This window comes from Molossus molossus, unplaced genomic scaffold (assembly GCF_014108415.1).
Source record: "Molossus molossus isolate mMolMol1 unplaced genomic scaffold, mMolMol1.p scaffold_m16_p_22, whole genome shotgun sequence".
Classification (NCBI taxonomy): Eukaryota; Metazoa; Chordata; class Mammalia; order Chiroptera; family Molossidae; genus Molossus; species Molossus molossus.
In genome coordinates, this window is record NW_023425358.1 from 38,150,250 (window position 1) to 38,157,810 (window position 7,561).

Below are 7,561 nucleotides of genomic sequence, written 5' to 3' on the forward strand. Positions count from 1 at the left end.
GCCGAACTGCCTCCCCCAAAGCCGGTGTCTGAGACGCGCTGGAACGCAGCCAAAGGACGTCGTCGGAGCAGCTCGCGTTCCCTTTTGAGAAAGGCGCCGCGGCAACGCCTGCTCGGAGAGCTGGAACCGTTAGTTCTGCATTCCCCGCTTCCCCCGTCGGGTATTTGAATGCCACGCATGATCCTAATAAGCCCGCTTTTCACGGAAAGAAAAGAGGAAGTGGCATCCATTTCAGCGTTCGGGGTGCATATTCAGGGTGAACAAGCCTGCGCTGCAGCGGATGGGCGCTCTGGGGACACGGCGCGGGAGCTGCGCGCAGATCCGTCCCAGAGCCCCGGCGCTCGCCCTGGCCACACGGACTGCCCAGCTGGACTGCCCAGCGTTTCAGGTCCCAAAGACAAGCTGGCACCAATGCCAGGACCAGGGGGTCTCAGATGCTGAGACCACAGCCCCTGGACTGGGGGCTGGGTGCAGGTCCCTCTGCTGTCAGGGGGGTTTCAGCTGAGCCACTGCCCGGCTTTGCCTCCAGCTTCCAGACCTGGCAGGTCCTCACCTGCTTGGCCTCAGCTTCTCATCCGCACAGGAACAGTCTGATTAAATAAATGCTCAGAGTGGTGCTTGGACACATCTGAGGGCCGGGCTCGGACCCAGGGACCCAGGGCCTGGACAGGCGTCCTCAGCCTGTGAGGGAGGGAGAGGAGGGCTCCTGGGGGATTTAATTACCTGACACACAGGTAGCAGCTGCTGACCCACAGGCCATGTTCCAAGCACTTTTCCCAAAGCAGCTCATTGAATATCAGCCTGATCTCGCACCCCGTCCTGGAGATGAGGCACTGACATCTAGGTTATTGGCCCCAAAGTGGGGGATCTGGGGTTTGAACCCAAATGGCCTGGTCCAGGGTCTGCTAAAGGGGTCAGGCTATCAGGAGAGACAGACAGACAGACACAGAGAGAACATCCACGTGATGCAACCTGAAGCTGCAGGTCTCCATGAGGACGTACCTACTGCCGCCTCCAAACCAAGGCTGTCACTTCACAGCTGCCCACCCCATCTGTCCCCCTGGAAGGGAAGGGAGACCTCCCCTTCCCACCCCACCCTGCTTCCACTCCACCCCAGCCCTGACCACTGTCCCTTCTCCGGAGTCTGGGAAGGTTGTATGCACTTCAGGGCGTCTCTGCCATCTAGTGGGCACGTGTGGTCCTGCAGGCCCCGGAGCCGCCTCTCCGCCCCCCAGTCCTCAGGAGATGGCCAAGCCCGGCACCCTACCTGTCAGCAGGTGGCCCTTGCCGATGGGTAGGTTCACAGCTAACTTCCCACAGTTTGTTGTCCAAACGAAGAGCCACAGTGGCCCAGCACGGTCACCTAGACTGTAACACCTCCATCCTGTGTCCAGGACCCAGCACCCCTGTGCATCTCTGCTCCTTCCTGGGTGTGTCTTGACCTTGCTGGCTCTGAAGAACACTTATCAGGGATTTTCCAGACTGCCCCTCAATCTATTTGGGTTGCTCTGATGTTTTCTCGATCTCTGGGGTCCTGGGCTTGGGGATAATTGCACAGAATCGAGCACCTTCTTGTCACATCACATGGAGGTGCGTGCTGACAATGGGACTTCCGCTGCTGACCTTGACCTTAACCTTGAGGGTCAGGCCCGTCTCTGTCAGTCCTCACTCTGGGAGGGGCTGTGGGCTGTGACTCCAGGGCCTTCCCTGGGCCTGTCCCGTTATTCTGGCTGGATGTCCAGACGGGCTGGGCAGCTTGCCCCGGTCACAGAGCTGTGATGAGAACACAGCTCTCCACACCTGCAGGTCTGTCCCCTGGAGAGCACAGGTTCGTGCTGAAGGTAGCTCTGCACATCCACTGGGCTTGAAGACCCAGGTGGGAACGGGAACAGACTAGTGGGAACAGAAGCAAACAGACAGGTGTGAAGGGAACAGACCAGGTGTGAAGGGAACAGACCAGGTGAGGACGGGAACAGACCAGTGGGAACAGAAGCAAACAGACAGGTGTGAATGGGAACAGACAGGTGTGAAGGGAACAGACCAGGTGGGGACGGGAACAGACCAGTGGGAACAGAAGCAAACAGACAGGTGTGAATGGGAACAGACAGGTGTGAAGGGAACAGACCAGGTGAGGACGGGAACAGACCAGTGGGAACAGAAGCAAACAGACAGGTGTGAATGGGAACAGACAGGTGTGAAGGGAACAGACCAGGGGGAACAGAAACAAACAGACAGGTGTGGAGGGAACATACGGGGGTGGGGGGATGGGAATAGCAGGTTGCTGGTGCCTGGGGAGGATCTGGTAGACTAGTCTGGGCTCAGGGGACTGGGCAGAAGCCCTTGGCACAGTGGTCAGGAGCCAGGGAGGAGGCCCCGCCCCACCTGGCTGAGCCACAGGAACCCCCCACACCAGCATGAGCGAGGGCCCAACCCCCATCTTCTGGCCAGGGCACGCACAACCTTGGGGAAAAGCACAGCCAAGCCCCCCTAAGTCTGGGGCCAGGACTGGGTCTCCCAGATGGCCAGGCTTCTGTGGGTCCTCCGAGGTAAATGAGACCCGAGGCCTGTGGTGGGGCCTTCTAGCACCTGCAGCCCATTCCCCCCACACCACCCCCCAAACTCAGCTCTATTACAGGCACAAACCACTGGGGCTTGAGAGAGCAGAGGGGCCCACCCAGGGCCGAGGGGCCCACCCAGCCTGTGGGACCCATGGAGCGATACCTAAACTGTCCACTAGGTGTCAGGCTTGGCCGTGCTCTGCGCGCAGCCACCAGCATGGGGAACCTGGGCACGTCGGTGGACCTACCGGACCGACCTGCGCTGTGGTTCTAACCTTCCTAATGCCGACCCTTGAATGCAGTTCCTCACGCGGTGTGTGGGCGTATCTGCATGTGGGCGGGCCCGCCTGGAGAGGGATAGAAGAGGGGTGTCTCGGTTCCCAAGACCATTGGAAATACGTGCTTTCCGCTGGTCTTAGGCGACCCCTGTGAAAGGGTCCTTCGATCCCCAAAGGGGTCGCGTGGAAGCGCGCCCTGGGGGCTGCCCCCTCCCCCGCGCCCCTGGTGGAGAGAGCAGTTCAGACAGGAGCCCAGGGACCTCCCACCCCCGTGTCATCACAGCTGCACCCGCTCAGGCCGGGCTCCCCTGCAGCCTGGGTCGGGGCTGGGCTGCGTTCCTCACGAGCTCCCGGGTGATGCTGCCCAGGGACCTCTGAGAAGTCCTGAGCTGTGGACGGCAGTGCCCACAGTCCTGCGTCCCCATGGGAGCGCCTGTCGACACCCCCCAGCCCGAGGGCAGCACCGGGGAGGAGGGCTCAGGCAGGAATCGGAACCGGCCGCAGCTGCCTGTGTGAGTCCATCCGGACCTGCTCCTGGAGCAGGCCGTGGGCCACCCACCCGCGGGAGGGCTGACACCTTGCCCTGCGGGGGTTCCCAGTCCACATCGCTGAGCCCTGAGCCTGGCCCACCGCAGTCTGCCCACCTGCAGACCCCACCAGAGGTGGACTTGTTGATGAGGACAGTCGTGTGTCCACTATTTGTAAATGTGCTGCCCACGTTTTCCACCAGTGACGGTCATGACGGACACGTGCACCGCTGTGGCCGGCTGCCAGCAGCCACCATGCAGTCAGGTGGGCAGGAGGGGCTGCCCGGGCCCTCAGTCCAGGGCCGACTCCTCTGGGGGGAGGGTGGTGCTGTCCCTGTCCCGTCCCTGTCCTGACCCTGTCCTGTGCTGGTCCCTGACGGCCCTCTGTCAGCTCTCCCCATCCCCTCACCAGCACCTCCTCCCCACTTCCTCTAAACTGTTCTTTATGTGTCGGAAACCCGTCCCACCCTCCATTTACTGAAGTCGGCAGGAACTATTATGGATCATTTTGTCTCCGTGGCAACCGCTGTGGTCTGAAGGGTTTGCGGAGGCCTGATGAGGCCAGGCAGTTGCTGCGAGGGGATGTGAGGGGTACAGCTAATCAATGGGGTCTTCATGGGGCTGTGCGTGAAGCCGGATCCAGCATGATGTCTGCCCTGCTGGGAAGGCTGCGGGGAAGGGGGTGTCCACTCGGCTCCCACCACAGCTGAGTCCCGGTGGAAACCAGAGAGGCAGCTGGGTGTGCGGGTTCTGCCCCTCATGACAAGCCTCCTGCAGGGCATGACCCAGGCCCTCCTGGGCAGAGTGGGCATCCGCCCCGCTGTGGTCCCCCCGTCTTCTCACCAGGGACACTGCAGGGCCTCCGGGGAGGCTGTCCGTGGGAAGGCCCCACATCTGTGTCACAGAGCTCACAGCCACGGTAAAAATCAGGCATAAAACGGCACGGGTGATAAATCACTGATGATTACAAGCAGGCAGCCAGTCCGGTCATCGCTGCCCTGCACTGAGACGTCTCTCAGGGGACAATGGAAACGCCTTGCGAGTTCCCTCTGCCTGGTATTATCCCAAGTGCTGTGGGTGGTTGTCTCCTTTGCAGGTGCAAGTATTCTCTCTCTTTTACAGACGGGGAAGCTGAGGCCCCGACGGCTCCACCATATCCTTAGTCTCCCAGTGCGCGAGCTCAGAGAGAGGACTCGACCCCTGGTTTCTGACGCCGTGACCGGCACGTGGACCCCGTGGCCGTGGTCAGCTCCACGCTGGTCGAACGCTGCGTCCAGCCCGCAGCGCCCCAGCTTCCTGGCTCGGCGTCTGCAGGTGATGAGGGGCTACGCAGGCGGTTTTCAGGGTGGGTCCGCCGTGGGGGCCAGGCGGCCCTCCTGCAGTGTCGCTCTGGTGTCTGAGACGCGAACGGACGTCACACTGGCGAACTCTCAGCCCCACGTGGACCAGGCCCTGAGCACTGCCACGAACCGTGGGTCTGAGACCAGCTGCCACCACCCTCCCTCCGTCCAGCTTGCTCCCCGTCCTCCAGCTGGGGTTCTGCTCTGCTTGCAGGAAAGTCAGTTAGGGTCCCAAGCAAAGCAGGAGGGAGAAGGTCGCCCACAGCACTTGAGTCCTGACACCTGAGTGAGGCCCTCAGCGTCTCCCTTCTGCTGGGGTCTGCAGGGTCGTGGCTGGAGCGGGACCCCTGGCTGGCCGTCGGGGTGGGGGCTGAGGGTCCGTGTCAGATTCCTGTGGCACAGGGCTGCCCTGGAGGCCCAAGGGTGGACTCATGCCGGCTCCAGCTGCTCTGGCAGGAAGGGAGCCTGCCCACCAGGACTGTGAGACCAAGGGAGTCATCCCACGTTTCACCCTGAAGAGGGGCTGTCCTGACCGGAGACGGAACCAGCCCAGTCCCACCCTGGACAGGGCCTCCCACGCCCTGGGGACCCTCCTCCCAGCAGAAGAGGGAGGTGAGGAGAACCTGTGGGAAACCCCGAGGGCCCCCGAAAACAGCTGTCCGCCCACCCACACCGCAGTCACCCCACCCGCCACCACCAGCAGCCTCAGCCCCCCTGGGCCACACGGCTAACCAGAGGCCCTGCCCGCGCCCCCCGCCCAGCTAACCCTCCCACCTAGTCCTCTTTGAGACCGAAGGCGGCAGTAATTCGTTTTTAGGGTTTCAGAGGACATCCGCTCTGGTGGTTTCCCAGGGCAACGTGCCGCTGAGCTGAGACTGGATGACTCCCCACGGACTGTCTACCTGCTCCCCTGGGCCGTGTCGTCCGCGCGGGAACTAGTGTGGGAAAAACACTCATGGACACAGGAAGTCTCCTCGCCTGTCCTGGCTCCCTCCGGTACCTTTCGGATCAAAATATCCCCGAACTAGTGGTCTCGGCCCAGGCTGCCGGTGAGGGGGAGCCCCACAGCAGGTTCCCCTGGGGGAGACTGTAACCTGTTCTGCAGGGAAGAAGTTTAAGGCCAGAAAAAGCATCACCCTGCCTGGCTGGTGTGGCTCAGCGGTTAGTGTCGGCTCACGGACCTAACGGTCATGGCTTCGATTCCTGGTCAAGGGCACATACTGGGGTTGCAGGTTCCATTCCTGGCTACTCGCCCCCCCCCCAAGGAGGAGGACAGCTGATTGATGTCTCTCTCTCACTTAGATGTTTCTCTCTTTCTCCCTCCCTCCCTCCCTTACTCTAAAATTCAATGGAAAAATCCTTGCCTCCAGTGAGGATTCATGTGCACACACGCACACGCACACACACACGCACACACACGCACGCACACAAATTACCCTCCTCTGGAGTTTCAGTCTCTGAGGACAGTCCCAGGAAGGACCCCAGCCTCCCTGACCACTGCCCCGGGGCCTTTGCACTTGCTGGTCCCTTCCTGCCTTCCTGCTTCTCACCAGGCTCCTCGTCACCAGGTCTCAGCTCTCACTCCGCCTCCTCAGCCTGTCTTCCTGAACCACCCGTTGGTGGTGGGTCCCTGTCACCCTCTCCCACCTCAGGACACCAGTCACAGCCTGAAGCTGACTCCTTGTCCAGAGTCCAGCTCTGTGCCCAGACTGGAAGTCCCAGAAGTGGACTTGGAAATGCACCCAGGAGGGAGAACAGCCCTGTGAGCGGGGGGACACGTCGGGTTCCTCTGGGGCGCCCCGCACTGGGCTGCCTTTGCTGGGCTGTCAGGTGGAAGTGTAGCCTCGGGCACATCGCTGCGATGGCATCGGCTGAGCCCCAAGGACTGCCCGCACCTGCGCGTCCTCGGCTGCGCTGCTGCGCGACCACGTTGTCGTACCGAACACAGGCACACTGCCGCTTCTGGGAACGAAAGGCATACCCTTCCCACACTGGTGAGCAGCTGGATTCGGACAAGCAACAGCTGCCCCACCGCGCCGGAAGGACCGGGGCCGCTGTAAAGTGCAGTTTATGGCCCGCTCCACGCAAACCTTCCCGGCAGGACCGGGAACCGGAGTTGCCTCTCTTCTGAGATGAGCATACACTGGAAGGCGTTCTCAAGAATTTGGGGGAAGAGCTTCCCCGACCACGAAAGGTACCCGGACAAGGACACACAAGAAGACACAGAGGCTTCCCACGAGCATGGTCTCCGCCTGAAGATGACCGGCTGCACTAGAATGAAACTGGAGAACATCGCGGTGAGGTGTGAGCCGTCCCCCTGATGCGTTGCTCCGAACCTGCCGGCTGAGGGCAGCCCCGCTGTGCTGGGCTGGTGGCTTGTTGTGGGCCCTGAAAGTCTGTGGAGGAAGGTCAGGAAAGGGTCTTCCTTCGACAGGAAATTGCAATAAAATACATTGTTATACAACTGCTTTCTCTGTAATTTAATGTGAAAGTTATCAGCAGTGATAAGGAGGAAGTTGCTTACTTGGCTAAAGAGAAACATGCATCCAGCCAAACAGTGAGTGGGGGGTGCTGGACTCCCGCACGGACTCGGCCCAGCCCTGCTCTCCGCCCTGGGGCCAGCTGGCCAGTGACCCTTCTGACCCTTCCCTGGGTGGAGGCCTTGCTGGAGGGAGGCGGCTTGGAGGAGGCTACGTCTCATCAGGGGATGTTTCCTTTGTTTTAGGCAGAGGGTCTGGGTGCTTCTAGCCCATGTCCCAGAGGCTCCTGCCTCCTCGTTCTCCAGATTCTTCCCCACAGCTCCCGGATGACAATCCCAGGGCAGGGTGAAGGGAGCTGGGAGCTGGGTGCTGTGCCCA